The sequence below is a fragment of the Berghia stephanieae genome, chromosome 5 (assembly GCF_034508935.2).
Source record: "Berghia stephanieae isolate SIO BIC M18660-M18661 chromosome 5, UCSD_Bste_1.3, whole genome shotgun sequence".
Taxonomy (NCBI): domain Eukaryota; kingdom Metazoa; phylum Mollusca; class Gastropoda; order Nudibranchia; family Aeolidiidae; genus Berghia; species Berghia stephanieae.
In genome coordinates, this window is record NC_088364.1 from 62754188 (window position 1) to 62771687 (window position 17500).

The 17500-nt window shown below is 36.2% G+C and overlaps 1 protein-coding gene across 1 annotated transcript in view; it reads right to left on the reverse strand.

Moving 5' to 3' along the window:
* The window catches only part of LOC144973989 (guanylate cyclase 32E-like), a 191424-nt gene that overhangs the window by 106871 nt on the left and 67053 nt on the right, over nt 1–17500 (reverse strand). The window lies entirely within an intron of this gene.

Below are 17500 nucleotides of genomic sequence, written 5' to 3' on the forward strand. Positions count from 1 at the left end.
TGACTAAAAATAAAATTCCCTTTAGGGGAAATTTGTATCTTCTCGGTTCCAAGAGGAGACTGGAATAACCCAGGTGTCAGCCGCGGTGCAGCGCCGCAAATTGAGCTAGGGCGAGGTGACTTGCTCAAGGCCACACAGCGCAGCGGCCTGTGATCGAACTCGGTACTTTTGGGTACGAAGCAAAGACCGTACCGCTGCGCCACGCTGCCTCAAAAATAGCCATACTTTTCTCAACACAAAGATATAACATAGAGACGATTGCGACATACGACATTAAGCTCCGATATGTTATGAGAATAGAATATTGATGCATTGCGTTCAGTTTAAAAACTCATCACATCCGCCAGCCAGATATAACGTACAAACACGCAAAACAACGTATAGATAGATCGAAGTTGACGTCATTCAGGTCTTTGTTATTGTTTTTTGCCATCCGCGTTTATGAGTAATGTTCACTAAACTGTATTAACCGGACTATAAAACGTTCATGGATACTCACAGTTTTGTGTGTTGGTCCGTTATACTTCCGGATGGCAATGTTATAAGCTTCTTAGACAAGCGCATACTATCTATAGATAGATCGAAGTTGACGTCATTCAGGTCTTTGTTATTGTTTTTTGCCAGCCACATTTATGAGTAATTCTCACTGAACTGCATTATCCGGACTATAAAAGTTCATGGTTACACAGAGTTTTGTGTGTTGGTCAGTTATATTTCCGGATGGCAATGTTATGAGTTTCTGAGCCAAGCGCATACTATCCTTCCGCACTAGGACAAAACTGTCCCGGGGCAAATTTGTCCTGTCCCACTGGAGAAAACTTCGATTCAAAAGGGGTTCCGCACTAGGACAGGACTGTCCCAGGACACACCTGCGCGAATGCATTATTTTTTTTTTTTTTTTACAAGATTCAAAAGTTTATTTGTAGGCAATTGCAACTCTAATAATTCACATTTTATGAATCAACATAAGATACGACATGACGATAATGATTTTTTACACTGTACAATGGTATTTGTTTACGTAAGATTTATATAATCATGAAATATTCTTATAGCAAGAGTAATATTATTGCTCCTGCTACTACTACTACTACTACTACTACTACTACTACTACCACTACTACTACTACTACTACTACTACTACTACTACTACTATTACGACTACTACATCTACAACAACAACAACAACAACTACTACTACTACTACTACTACTACTACTACTACTACTACTACTACTACTACTACTACTACTACTACTAGTAATTGATGAAATAGAGGTTGCATATTTCTGTGCTTTACTACGTGGAAAAAAAGACAAATTGAAAGAGAAAACAATATTGGGTGCATCCTTTAATGACCCAAAGATTGCTCAAGGGTCAATTCCGGAGACTCTATGGTGATCTCCGATCTTATCTTAAAATGACTTTCTTGGAATCACCTCATTTTACCCAGGTGCAAATGAGTACCAGTTCGCTGATGAAAGTAATCTTTGACGGACTAGCATCATTCAAGAGGATAATAGAAAGTCAGCATGCTTCGGACCCAAAAGGCATCAGTTGAGTAAGTCACCTCGCCTAGCTCAATTTGTGGCGCTGCACTGCGGCTGACGCCTGGGTTATTCCAGTCCTCCCTTGGAATAGACCCTCGAGAAAAATTTCCCCTATGGGATGAAAAAGGGAATTTTATTTTTTTAAAGTCTAAACTGTTATCTGTCTGTTCAACGCCACAGAAACATGGATAAGTTCCGGATTTATAAGCTTAGGAGGCAAGATGGCCCATGGTTAGCGCGTTGTACTCTGGACTCAGAGGTTCTGTGTTCGATTCCGACCGAAGCCAATTTGTACTTTCTAGAGCAAGAAAATTTACTCCAATCACTCACTCCATTCAGGTGTAAAAGGGTACCTGTCAAGCTGGGATAGTAATCTGCGATAGACTACAGACTAGCGTCCTGTTCAAAGGTTTTCAAACAAATACGTTAATTGTCCGCTTCACGCTATTGAAACCGGGATAACTCCTGCACCATTGGCTACAAGGCTCTAAAGGACTTAATTTGTCTTACAATGAGTCAAGTGGCTCAGAAGGACTTAGTTAAAAATATTTTCATTGAGAATTCCCGAAATAAATAACGATAAAGATAATTGATCCCACAAGTTACCGAATAGATGAGCGACCGGATTTAGACACCTTACTGCTGTGTCACAAAGTGTGACACTTCTTAAATTATATTTATAAACATACGTTTTTAAATTGCCGAAAATGTTTATGTTGCTATGCCTTCTGTACGTGGTTTCATCACATAGAATTATTTTTTGAATTGTTCTTGCTTTTTTATATTCAGAATTGAAATACATAAATAAATTATAACTGTGAAATTGAATGTAAGCTTCAGTTTAATATACGAAAACAGATAAAATGGACGTTTCGGGTTTCCCCTTGATAACAACACATGATGAATTAAAAACTACCGACGAATGAGATACTGTGGTAGTGGCGTTGTTAAGATGCATAAACAAAAACATTGATGGGCAGGAAATTGTATGCTACTTGTGAGGAAGCGCGAATTAAAACAGAGCAATAGAAATTTATAAAAGGTGCGTACTTAAATCATGTCAAAAGAGGGGAGGCGGGAAGGAACTGTGTAATGCAGTATAGAAAGTGAACTAAAATAAAGTGTGGACTATTCTTGGAAAATAAATACAATGGAATTGGAAATAAATACAAAATATAAGGGATGTAGGTATTAACATATTAGTGGCATTAGCCGCAGCAGAAGCAACAGTAGAAATAGTAGTAGTAGTAGTAGTAGTAGTAGTAGTAGTAGTAGTAGTAGTAGTAGTGGTAGTAGTAGTAGTAGTAATAATAGTAGTATTAGTGGTAGTAGTAGTAGTAGTAGTAGTAGTAGTAGTAGTAGTAGTAGTAGTAGTAGTAGTAGTAGTAGTAGTAGTAGTAGTAGTAGTAGTAGGGATGCAGAAAATAAAGACAGGCATTGCAACTTTGACACGACGCCGCCAAGTCTGGGACTTTTTTGTCCTAGTGCGGAAGGCTGCTATATGTTTCTACTATCACAAACGATATGAACACGGGACTGGGACAGTCCTGTCCCGTTGATTTTGTAGCATTTCACAACGGCTTGGGACACAACGGGGCTGTTTTGTCCCGTCCCAATAGGTGCGGTTGATTTCTCTAAATTCTATATGTTACAGATTTGGGACAGGACTGTCCCAGGACAGTCCTGTCCTAGTGCGGAAGAGGGTTAAGAAACTCACAAATTGCCATCCGGGAGTATAACACATAACACATAAAACATAACCATAAAACTATGTGTAACCTTGAACTTTTAGAGTCGAGTTCATACATATTATATATATATATATTTTTTTCTTCTCTTTCTCTATATCTTGTTGAGTTATAACTCCTAAAAACAAAGAACAAAACAAAAATAAATATCATCTACTCTCGACACAAAGTGGTTAGCACTCAAGGTGAAGTGGCAACACAAGGGACTTGGCCCAAAAATACACCAGTCTTGAGGACATGGCCTAAGTGACTGTTACGGAGCTCGTCGACTTACTGTCAAAAACAAAAACAAATCTCAACCATAGTTATGGTCTCAGAGATAGATATGTAGATGGTGTGCGCTTGGGTTAGAAACTCGCAACCTTACCATCCGGAAATATAATGGACCAACACACAAAACGATGTGTTTAACCTTGACCGTTTATAGTTTAGTTACTACAGTTCAGTTAGAATTACTCATAAACTTGGATGACAAAAAACAGTAAAAAATACATGAGTGACATCAACTTCATTCTATCTATCTATCTATTTATAAACATTTATCAAATTTTCAATGCTTTTCTCCTCTGGATAGACTTTTATGCTTGTCGGAGAAGTATTTCATAAGGGCGGTGATGGAGATACTTTAGAACCAGTTACTATGCGTCATTACGAGGCAAGTGACGTCACGACTGTTGAACCCTATTTGTGACGTCAAACTATCAAGCGCTTCATTTCAATAAAATTATATCTTTTAAGAATAAAGTAAAGTAGATGTGTCATTTTGATTATTTTTGAACATGTCTTTTACTCAAGAATGACGAAATGAGGATGGATTGAGGGGTAGAATAAAAAATTGATCACACTCTTGCGGTTTTAGAATTCGAACTTTGTTCTCAACGAGCAGCCTCAAACTGCTCGTGCAGCGATTTAGAACACGTTCGGATTTTTTTTTAAATCAAGAGTGTCAGAATATATTATCATATTATGAAAGGAATATATAATTTGTCTTTCGGACATAATTCTAACACCACAACAATCTTGACTGAAATAGGAATCTATGATTGTTATATCTATACACACAACACACACATACATACACATACACACACACACACACACACACACACACACACAAACACACACATATCCACATATATTGTCAGAATATATTATTATATTATGAAAGGAAATATATAATTTACCCTTCGGACATAACTCTAACACCCCAACAATCTTGACTGAAATAGGAATCTATGATTGTTATATCTACACACACAACACACACACATACATACACACACACACACACACAACAAACACATATACACATATATTGTCAGAATATATTATCATATTATGAATTGAAATATATAATTTATCCTTCGGACATAACTCTAACACCACAACCATCTTGACTGAAATAGGAATCTATGATTGTTATATCTACACACACACACACACACACACACACACACACAACACAAATATACACATATATTGTCAGAATATATTATTATATTATGAATGGAAATATATAATTTATCTTTCGGACATAACTCTAACACAACAACCATCTTGACTGAAATAGGAATCTATGATTGTTATCTCTACACACACACACACACACACACACACACACAACACACACATATACAAATATATTGTCAGAATATATTATCATATTATGAAAGGAAATATATAATTTATCTTTCGGACATAACTCTAACACCACAACAATCTTGACTGAAATAGGAATCTATGATTCTTATATCTATACACGCCCACACACACAACACACACATATACACACACACACACACAAACACAAATACATAAAAACGCTCGTCGTACATCTACTTGCTGTATAAATCTATGGTGTAAGCTAAGAGATTATTCTACTTTGTGAGATATTTCATTCAAGAGATAAATTGAATTGTAAATTTTATTTTAAGCATCAATGGGAGCGATCTATATTCATGTTTTCGTCCAACCAGGTCATCAATCACATGGTTTGTTGCTGTCCAACGATTGGATATTTCTTCAGAAATGTAAACAGGCTGCTTTGTTTATGAAAGTTGTAAGCATACCCATGTGTCAAGCTGAACAAAATGACCTATCATGATGGTAGATATTTCAAAAACTGTGAACACCTGTCACTATGTGGGTCACTTTGAGCACATATTCCAATTGACCAATGACCTCGAGCACATGGAAATGTAATATAGATAATGCCCATTTGCACAAAAAGGTGCCTTAGATGTGTGTTAATTTGAAGTTTAAATATGAATAAGCAATAGTCGGAATGAGAAATTTTAAAGGGAGATAATAATCATTATTTCAAAATGGGAAATACGGATTTAGGGAGTTTTGGAAAACCACTCTTCAATTCATCCCGATATTTTATTACCGTTTAGGGACGATGTGACACATTTATATATATATATATATATATATATATATATATATATATATATATATATATATATATATATATATAAATAGGTTAATGTTCAAATTGTTACGTTTCCTGGTCTGTTTCAAACCCGAATATAATACGAGTACCGGGTTGATGTAACGGGTAACAAATGATAAAATCTACGATTAATTGGCTGAATAAAAACACCAAACTTGCAATGTTCACCAAAAGACTCTGCATGAATAGCGATGCGACTTAAGGTCCATCCATTGACGCTTCTGCGCATGAAGACATTTTAAAGAAACGGCATTAAATTTTAATATATTCAATCGTTGAAGACACCGCAGTGACGAAAAAGCTTTTAGCTCTTAGGGAGACTTGGCTTGTTTTCACGGTTTACACGTAGGCTCTTCTGGACTGCTGGTTACACGGTTTACAGCTATGCCTTGTTTCCAAGGTTTACATAATAATGCCTTGTTTTGGAGTGGGTGAGCGTATTAATATTCAACTTCAGCAGCAGAGATTGACTATTAATATGCTGTACTCTAGAAAACCCCATATTTAAAAATTTGGACAGAAAACTTGTCCTTCAAATATCGATCGATTTAAAGTACCCTCATCTTGGCAACAACAAAAAACGCTCAAACCGGGACATCTAAATAAAAAATAGTCCTTCAGAGCCATTAGGTCCAGGGAGATGGAGTTTATCCCAGTTTTTTATGCGCAAAACAAACATAAGCAATTTCTTGCTAGCATTTGGATAGGGTGTTAATCTATTAAAAGGTACTTCCCGTCGGATCTCCCAGAACCAGTAACCCACTCACTACTGGATGGACAAGGGGTCTGAAATAAATCTCGACTTTACCAGGAATCAATATTGGTCTCTCTGAGGGTTCTTTTAACTCAGCCATGGGAACCACGGTATCTAAAACCAAACTTGAGCTTTTACATTGTGCAGTATCCACTGAATATGCTCAAAACGCTTTACAAAAAGTCTACTACCAACAGCAACGCGTAACATGTAGAGAGATACATGACGCCTGTTGGGCGATAATACAATTTTTTTTCCAGAGACAACTCTTTTAACGGTCAGGTATTAATTTTACTCCTGAGTACAGTGAGAGAATATGAGTATGTGAGTAAAGAGCCTTTTCCAAGGACTCGAACCTAGGACCTTCCGATCCGAAAGCGAGTGTCATACCACAAGATCACAGAGCTACAGAAGTAAGTATTTTTAAATCAGAAGAAAGGTGATTTGCTCTAGGGTATTTTTCCATCCGGAAACAGTTTGTCCCGAAATTGCGTAATGCAAGGATTGGACTATTTATAGCAGAAATCCATTTAACGCTAGTTCAGCTTTGAGAATTAGATGGAAATATCGCTGGGTGTGCCCGGCAATTCTAATTAGGGTGAAATTGTGATTAAAACGATTATGCTAAAAGGTGCCGTGAAATCTTCTGAAATTCTAGTAATCCGATTTCCAGACCTGAGCCAAATCTTCTGGTCATTGCCGATGGGTCAATGGAAGAATTACGAAGATTCCACTTTTGACCACAAGGACGCTCTCACAGCTCACTGATATGTCAATATGGCTGCTATGCGTTTAACCCTCCCTTACCACCTGGAGTAAAATCGTCACATTTGTTACCACACAATAAACATTTTTCTTACACAGATTCATTTTGTACATCACAAACGTTGAAGAATTATCTTTGTTATATTGATAAGAACATAAAGTTGCTTTGTAGAGAGCTTGTTCAATATTTTCTGCTGGGTAACCCTTTCGTTTTTTTGGAAAATACTGAAAATCATCGGTAAGGAGAGGGTTAAGTAAACTACTTAAAGTGTAACTTTTTTTAAAAATTTATAATCTGATTGACATTTTTAGTGAGAACTAATTACCACAAAACTGGCGGTCTAAAATACAAGACCAAAGAGCTGAATGACGTCACCTTCATGACCTCTTTCCTTAACGATGATGTTCAGTATTTTCCCAACATGGCAATATGGCTTACCCAGCAAAAAAAAATTGATTGTAAAACTCAAACAACTCTATGCTCTTAGTAATTAAACAAAGATCATTCTTCAAAGTTTGTGATGTACAAAATAAATCTGAATAAGAAGAATGTATAGATAGTATGCGCTCGGCTAAGAAGCTCATAACATTGCCATCCGGAAGTATAACGGACCAACACACATAACTGTGTGTATCCATGAACGTTTATAGTCGGGGTAATACAGTTCAGTGAGCATTACTCATAAACGCGGATGGCAAGAAACAATAACAAATACCTGAGTGACGTCATCTTCGAACTATCTATATTGCGTCGTAACAAATGTGACGATTTCGCTGTAAGTGGTAAGGAATGGGTTAATCTACGCTAGGAAGAGGAATAATAATAGCAGGCGTATCCATAAAGCTCTGCTCAGAGATGGCGCTGGACAGAGAGTTGTGGGAGACCATGGCATCCAACCTCTATGAGAAGGAACCCGGTAAGGTAAGGTAATCAATACAGTCATTATATATTGAACAGCCCAACGGAGAGCGATCTTTATTTATGTTTTCGTTCAACCTGGTCATCGATCACATGATTTGTTGCTGTACAACAATTAGACATTTCTCAATAAATGTAAATACGCTGCTTGTTTACGAAAGTTGCAAACATACCCATGAGTCACGCTGAGCAAAATGACCAATACGATTCAATAGTCTGATGTCACGCCGCCTGGCAACGGCGGCCATCTTGGTTCTAAACAAAGAAAATCATTACTTTATATTTTCATGCTGGTATGAACTTTTCACATGCCTTGTGATCAGAATGTGTAAAAGTCAAAACATGATCAAATCTATGGGGTTTTTCCCCTCTGGTTACCCTTTATACTCGCGGGAGAAATATTTCATACGGGCGTCCGCCATTGTTCCGATAGTTTAGAGCCAGTGTTACTAAGTTACCATGCATCATTAGGAAGGAAGTGACGTTACGACTTTAGAAGAGTATTGTGACCTTGAATATTTCTCAAAACATTTTGAGTACACTTTACCATGTGACCAATGGCCTCGAGCACATGGAAAGGTAATAAAGATCATCCCTATTGTCCACGGATCTTAAAGCCTTTATCAGTGTTTATTAAGGAAACAAAGCCGATGACAATAATCCTATTTGATTCCACTGTAAACATTATCCTTTATTAATTACTGCCAAATTAAAGATAGAGATTGCCTTTCTGCGTCTATAAAAAGAATGAATGACCTTCACCTTATCATTCGGCTTTTATATAATTTATTGTTTTAGGACGACCGGTTTGGTGATTAATTCTCACTATATTCTCTTAATTAATTAGACTATGCGCTTGGCTAAGAAGCTCACAACGTTGTCATCCGGAAGTATAACGGACAAACACACAAAACTATGTGTGACCATGAACGTTTATTATCGTCTGGTTTATAGTTTTGTGAGAAATACTCATAAACATGTATGGCAAAAAAATAATAACAAAGACCCGAGTGACGTCAACTTCATTCTATTTATAGGCCACAGACAAACAGTTTCCATCCCTCTCTTTCTTGAGCTAACTTTTTTTATCTCGTTCCATGTCTTATCACTTCTCTGTATGTATAGATAGTTCTAAGATGACGTCACTCGGGCCTTTGTTATTGTTTTTGCCATCCGCGTTTGTGAGTTGTTCTCACTAAACTGTATTAACCAGACTATAACAGTTCATGGTTACACAGAGTTTGTGTGTTGGTCCGTTATACTTCCGGATGGCAATGTTGTGAGCTCCTTGGCCAAGCTCATTCTATCTATATCAACTTCTTTATCTTTTCCCTTTGATCCCCGTGGTTTACCCTTGATCTTCTGCCCGGAGGGTTCCAGTTCCAGTCCAATATTCTCTTTGTTATATTCTCCACTATAGCGCACATTTGTGGCTATAAATTCAATTTCCAGTAACAAGTTCCTTACGGCCGACGTCTACTTATTTGCAGGTCTGATAAGCCAATTCATTTTGGGATCATTGTTGTATTGGAAAATCTCAACAACAAAAAAATGATGGAAAAAGTATTGTCCATTACAACAATGTTAAACTGGGCCCAAAATTAAATTCGGATGTCAGACCTGTATATACATACATGTAGGTTCCCATCTATAAGCATTGAGTCAGTGGCTTACAAATAAATGTGCTCGTAGATTATCCTTAAGATTCTTGTATAGATGGGACCAAATTGACGTCACTCAGCTCTTTGTTATTGTTTTTAGTCAGCCATTTGTACGAGTAATTCTCAGTAAATTCTATCAATCAGACTATAAACGATTAAGGTTACACATTGTTAGTCGTGTATGTGTGTGTTGGTACGTTCTATCCGGCTGGCGGATGTTGTGATGTTTTAAAAAAAACTAAACTCCTAATATCAATCTATTGGATTCAATAGTCTGATGTCACGCGCCCGGCAACGGCGACCATCTTGGTTCTAAACAAAGAAAATCATTACTTTTTTTTCTTCATGTTGGCTAGAACTTTTCATTCCCTTTTTATATGCCTTGTGATCAGAATGTGTAAAAGTCAATACATGATCAAATTGATGGGTTTTTTACCTCTGGATACGCGTTTAAGCTCGCCGGGGAAATATTTCATACGGCGTCAGCCATTGTTCCGATAGTTTAGAGCCAGTGTTACTAAGTTACCATACGTCATTAGGAAGGAAGTGACAGTACGACTGTTGAAGACTATTGTCAGGTCAAAGAACTAGTTGTATTGTCATAACATTTGTAAGGACAAGAATAGAATAGAGAAAAACCCAAGTTGTAAAATGTCAAATAATGACATATTGCACACCCGGTTTGTGTCTCTATACAGGTAAAATATTATTATTATGAGTTTTGACGCCTTGGGGAGCAGGCACTGGTGTAAGATAAAGATCAGAACAAGTGAGTATGAAACAGTGCCAGAAAAAGCAAGGAAGAAAAATGCAAGAGAAAAAAATTTACAAACAAACAAAACAATCCCTCAAATAATCTGGCGTCACGTCGCCCAGCAACGGCAAAGAGCGTGGTTCTAAACAGATAAAATCGGTACTTTTTATTCTTCAAGCTGGCTAGACCTTCTCATATGTCATCTGATCAGAATGTATAAAAGTCAAAACATGATCAGATTTATAATGTTTTTTCTCCTTTGGATACGCTTTTATGCTCGTCGGGGAAATATCTCGTAAGGGCATCCGCCATTGTTTCGATAGTTTAGAGCCAGGTACTAAGTTACCATGCGTCATCACGAGGGAAGTGACGTCACGACTGTTAAAGCGTATTTTACTGATCTTCATTATGATTTGTGACACACAACAACAACATTTTTTCTAAATAGATTAATTAATTAATTAATTAATTAATTAATTAACAAATAAATTAATAAATTCCCTTTATTCAACAAATTTGGGGTCTATTCCAATGGAAAACTGGAATAACCCAGGCATCAGCTGCAATGCAGCGCCGCAAATTGAGCTAGGGCGAGGTGACTTGCTCAAGGCTACATAACGAGGCGGGTAGTCGAATTTGTTAACTTTAACTTTTGGGTACGAAGCAAAGACCGTACCGCTCGCTGAGCATGAACTTTATTTTTATTTTCGTCAAGCATTCTCCATCCCTATATTATGTTTCTCATCAGTAGTTTTTTTTCCCTAGTGTTGATGTTTTGTGTTGTTTGCCTGTGTATGATTATCTCAATGACTGGGAAAGAACATAGCAATCTGTAACATATTTATATTTGTTTATACCTTGTTGTTATAACTTTCATGTACCGGGAGTTATGTGCAGCATGTTGTGGCAATAAAGAATGTTTTGAACTGAATTGATCCACCGATATCGATTTTTTAAAGTAACGAAAAAAAAACAAGAATATCCCATAATAATAATAATAATAATAATAATAATAATAATAATAATAATAATAATAATAATAATAATAATAATAATAATGATAATGATAATAATAATAATAATAATAAAAATAATAACAATAATACTAATAATAATAATAATAATAATAATAATAATAATAATAATAATAATAATAATAATAATAATAATAATATATTATAATGCTGATGATGATGATGATGATGATGATGATGATGATGATGATGATGATGATGATGATGATGACGATGATGATGATGATGATGACGATGATGATGATGATGATGACGACGATGATGATGATGATGATGATGATGATGATGATGATGATGATGATGATGATGATGATGATGATGATGATGACGACGACGACGCCGATGCATACTGATCTGGCACAGTTGCCCCAAACCAAATTACCATACCATAGACTTAACGTAGCGAGATGTACACCAGCATTACGTCACGGCGCGGCAATAAATCAACGATGAACGTGTCATTTTACACCGGAATAATGAAGACGAACGGTGATCAAATGACACCAACTCACCCACTAGTGGTGGTAATCAAATCTATTACGTGCTATCGTATATGATTATTGAAATATCCCCCATCTCGCTTTTCTTTCTTTTATATTTTGGCCAATATAGGTAAAACACTTTAATTACAATACTCACCAATTCTGCCCTTCAAATCAAGATATTAAAAAAAGTGTATATATTATTAATCATAAGAATATATCCCCCCCCTCCCCAATAATCAGTCCTCGACTGGGTATTGAACCTCAGATCTCCTAATCGGGTAACCTATGTGGTATAATGGTAGCAAGTCTGACCTGTAATTAGGAGGTGTGAGGTTCGATCCCCAGTCGAGGTGGCCTGATTTTTTTGGGGATGTTTGTTTGTTTTTTTTCTTGTATTTTCCTTTCTAGCTATTTCTGACACTGTTTCATACACACTTTCTCAGATCTTTATCTTCTACCAGTGCCTGTTCCCTAATTTGTCCCTCCAGATCAACCCTCCAACTCACAAAACTGTGTATAGAGAGTATGCTCTTGGCTAAGAAGTTCACAACATTGCCATCCGGAAGTATAGCGGACCAACAAACAAAACTAGGTGTAAGCATGAATATATTTATAGTCCGGTTCATACCGTTTAGTGAGAATTACTCATAAACGTGGATGGCAAAAATAATAACAAAGATCTGAGTGACATCACCTTCGTTCTATCTATAATCTAACACGTTTATGACTGATTAGAAGAAGAATAAAGTGAGAACTAATCACCAAACTTGCGGTCTGTAAACAATTTTTAATAACAGTGGGTTGAGTGACGTCAATTTTATTCATTCTCAACGATTATTGAAATAATGCCAAACTGAACTGAACATTTTGGCCAGAAATATCATACTATAAATATCAATTAATCTCTCTACTTGTGAAAAATCTGCAACATCTAAGACTGCTTAAACATCAATATCCCCCCCCCTTGAAATTTGATGTTTTGGATTCTTTTTTGAAAAGTAATTTCAAAGGGTCTTTTCAATTCGTCAAAATTTGAAGTTAAAATTTATTTGGCCCAAAAAAATTGTAATGCTCTTTGTCATATAAGAATACTGCAGTGTTAATGGTTGTAACACGATGCCCTTGTGTGTACTCTGTAATGTGATTTTTACACGCATGTAGATGGTATGCGCTTGGCTTAGAAACTCACAACATGGCCATTCGGAAGTGTAACGGACCAACACACAAAATAATACAGGTATAAGAGTTTTTGCCTAGACGAGGGTCATTAAAATCGATCGATATTTGAAGGACGAGTTTTCTGGCCAAATTTTTAAATATGAGTTTTTCCAGAGTATGGCAGTATTGTAAATCTATCCTCTACGACCTACCTACCCAAAACATCGGTGAAATCAAATCTGCTCATATACGAGTAGTTACAAATGTGACCCATCGTCACAAAACGGTATTATGTCGGAACGAACCAGATGCTTAAAAGCCGAATTTAATGTTAAACTGGTCAAAAAATATAAATTGTTGGCATTCGCACCCTAAAATATGGTATCCATTCTCCTTAATAAAACATACAAGCACAACGCAAGTCTGATATTTCTGGCTATAAATTCAATTTTCAACATCTTAATCATCCCGACTTAATACCGTTTTGAGGCGAAAGGTCACAAATACAAAAGCCCTGGGACCATTTTACACCAGTCCTTAAGTAACTACTCTGGCTTCCGATAGTGAAAAGAATATTACAGTATCCAAAATCGCATGTTTTGCTTACAATTGCCATCACCATAAATCACCTGAATACCTCGAGTGCCTTTTAAGGGAATATAAACTAATTTCTTTATCTCTGCGATCTGCCAGCTCAATTGCTAACGGAGAAAAGCATCCTAAGAACAAAGTTTGCTGAGCGTGGTTTTGCATTTTCGGCTCTAATCATATGGAATTCTTTACCACCTAAAACCCTACAATGTGAAAGTCTACCAGTATTCAAACGACATCTAAAAACCAATCTTTTTTTTCATTCTGCTTACCATGATTCTATGTGAAATTAGAACAAGAAAATATGTGTTTGAGTGTTGTGGTGATTGTGTAGTCGAATGAATAACTTGTGTAATACCAAAAAAACTATGATGGTGATGATGATGATGGCGCTGGCTTCCGGCGACAACAGACGTGTTGTGAATGTTTACCTATTTTCTACACATATTTTTATTAATTTATCATTCAATCGTCGGAATTTAAGCCTAATTTTTATTCAAAATGGATGTGAAGTATATATTGTTCCTGATTTTTATATTTATTAGTATATTTATAAGCATAAATGGTGTTTTAGCCTGTGATTTTGCTGCCAAAATAAGCCTATCGATAACTTATACTCCAGAGACTCTCCGATCCCTCCAACCCGTGTCACCCCCACCACCCACTATTGACACATCGTTTATCAAAGTAAGAAAGAGGGGGAGAAAGGGAGGAATAAAAACAAAATTTAACAGACGGCCTTTTCGTCCATTTTTACCCTGTGTAGTGACAGGTAATGTAAGATCACTGAAAAATAAAATTGATGAACTGTTTTCACTGTGTCGTTTTAATAGTGACTATCGTCAAGCCTCCATAATAGCGTTAACAGAGACTTGGCTATCTCCTCACATACCATCATCATGTTTTAATATTGAACAATATTCACTATTTCGAGGAGATCGGACTAATGTAAATAAACGAACTGGGGGTGGGGTGTGCACATATATTAACAACAAATGGTGCCACCCCAATAACTGTCAGATAAAGAAAATGTATTGTGACGATAAAATTGAATTTATTACTGTTTCGTCACGACCATATTACCTACCCCGGGAATATACTCATGTCATCATCATCAACGTCTACATTCCACCATCATCAGACAACACCACAGCGAAAAATATTTTGAGGAAAGAAATACAGGACATTCAAATTAAGTCACCCGATGCCGTATTGATGGTCACTGGCGATTTTAACCAATGTAACGATTTTACTCTCCCGGGACTTCATCAATACGTGGACTGCGAGACAAGGGACAAAAAAACATTAGATTTATTCCTGTGTAATATTAAAAATAGTTATAAATGTTTACCCCGTGCCCCATTAGGTTTATCTGACCACTGCATGCTCTTGCTACTCCCCACCTACCGCCCTGTTTTTAAACGTGTAAAACCAGTAAAGAAAAGTGTACAGATCTGGAATGGAAGTGTGTGTGAAGATTTGCGTGGTTGTTTTGAATGCACTGACTGGAATGTTTTTATCGAATCATGTGATAGTGTGGATGAGCTGAATGACTGTGTGAGTGAGTATTTAAAATTCTGTGAACAGCTAGTGTCTTGTAAAAAAGAAATAAAATATTATCCTAACAACAAGCCTTGGATAACAAAAGATCTAAAACTTTTATTGAACCAAAAGAAAACTCTCTATACTAGTGGAAACAAAAAAGATCTGAAAACAAAACAAAAAGAGATAAAGAGGGTAATATCTAGTTGTAGAGATAAGTACAAAAATAAAATTGAAAAATGCTTTTCTTCTGGGGATATAAGGGACACGTGGCGGGGGCTTAAAACTGCTGTGAACTATAATCCAAAGCCCACGATTATATCAGAAGATATCGAAATTGAAACTTTAAATAAATTTTATTCACGTTTCGACACAGCAAACAAATTTGATATTGAAAATGAAAAACATAAATTAGACAGGGCTTTGGAAGATGAAATGACTATTGAGGTCAGTGAAGAGGAAACGAGATTCGTATTTTCGAAACTAAACGAGAGGAAGGCTGCTGGGCCGGATGAATTGAAAGGAAAACTATTAAAAGAATGTGCCCACCAGCTTTCCCCCATTTATACACATATTTTTAACTGGTCCCTCCAATGCGTTTCAATCCCTGAAATTTGGAAAACTTCAAAAATTATTCCTGTTCCAAAAAAAGAAAAACTTGAAACTATGAACGATCTCAGACCTGTTGCACTGACTTCAATAGTCATGAAATCTTTAGAAAAACGTGTTCTTGTTAAAATTAGGAATCAGTTTATGCCATTGAGTGATAGTCATCAATTTGCTTACAAACCAGGACGTGGCGTAGAGGATGCCATTTTGCTGTTTACAAACAACATCTACAGGCATCTAGATCACGCTAGGAGCTATTGCAGATTGCTTTTTGCAGATTTTTCTTCAGCGTTCAATACAATGCAACCTCAGTTGGTTGTTCAAAAATTGACTAGTCTGAATTTAAACAAGTATATAATTGCTTGGGTGCTCGAATTTCTTACGGAGAGAGCACAATATGTTCAATTAGGGCAAAACAAATCTTCCTGTATAACTACAAATACTGGTGCTCCTCAAGGTTGTGTATTGTCCCCTGTATTATTCACAATATACACGAATGACTGTAGAAGTCAAAACCTGAGTGTACCTTTAATAAAGTTTGCAGATGACACCGCTCTTCAAGGCCTCATAACAAATGGCAACGAAGTGGCTTATAGGCAAGAAATTGATAGATTTGTGTCTTGGTGTGATGCCCACCACCTAGAGCTTAACATAAGCAAGACAAAGGAGCTAGTGATTGACTTTAGGAGAGTGAAGGAACCGATAGAACCGTTAAAATTAAAGGACCAATTCGTCCAGCGAGTTCCTCACTACAAATACCTTGGTGCAACGATTGATGACAGGCTCAAGTGGGATGAACACTTGAAAATAATTAGGCATAAGATGTGCAGACGTACATATTTTTTATCGAAACTCTCTCAGTTTAGAATAGATAAAACCCTCTGCACATTATTTTATAGAGCAGTAATCGAAAGTGTTTTGTCATTTTGTATAACAGCTTGGGGAGGCAATTGCTTAGCAGTGGAAAGGAACAAAATAAATTCAAATATTAAAAAAATCCATTAAACGCTATATAAATGATGTTGACGATGTAGATCTTTTATACGAGAAATTTTGTATAAATAAAATAACTAAAATATTAAATGACCAGTATCATCCACTAAGACCATCAATTATTATGTCAGAAAGAAGTGGTCGCCCTTTCTCTATTTCAACGAAAACAGAGAGACACCGAAAATCTTTTCTGCCGTCCAGTATTAGGCTTTATAACAACAAGCAATAATCATTTTATATAATTATTTATCATTTTTACTTTTTTTAAAATATAAATATTAATTTATTAATTTATTTGTTTTGCAATCTTTTCAATTTTCAATTTATGGTGACAGTTTTAACTATTTTACAGTGTTGAAATTATTCATATTATAAAGCGCAGCTCTGGTTATAGAGCTGCTCCTTTTTTATATATATACATCCTATTTCCATTGTATTTTTATCTTATGTGTAAATTATAACACGTCTGTACAAAAAATTT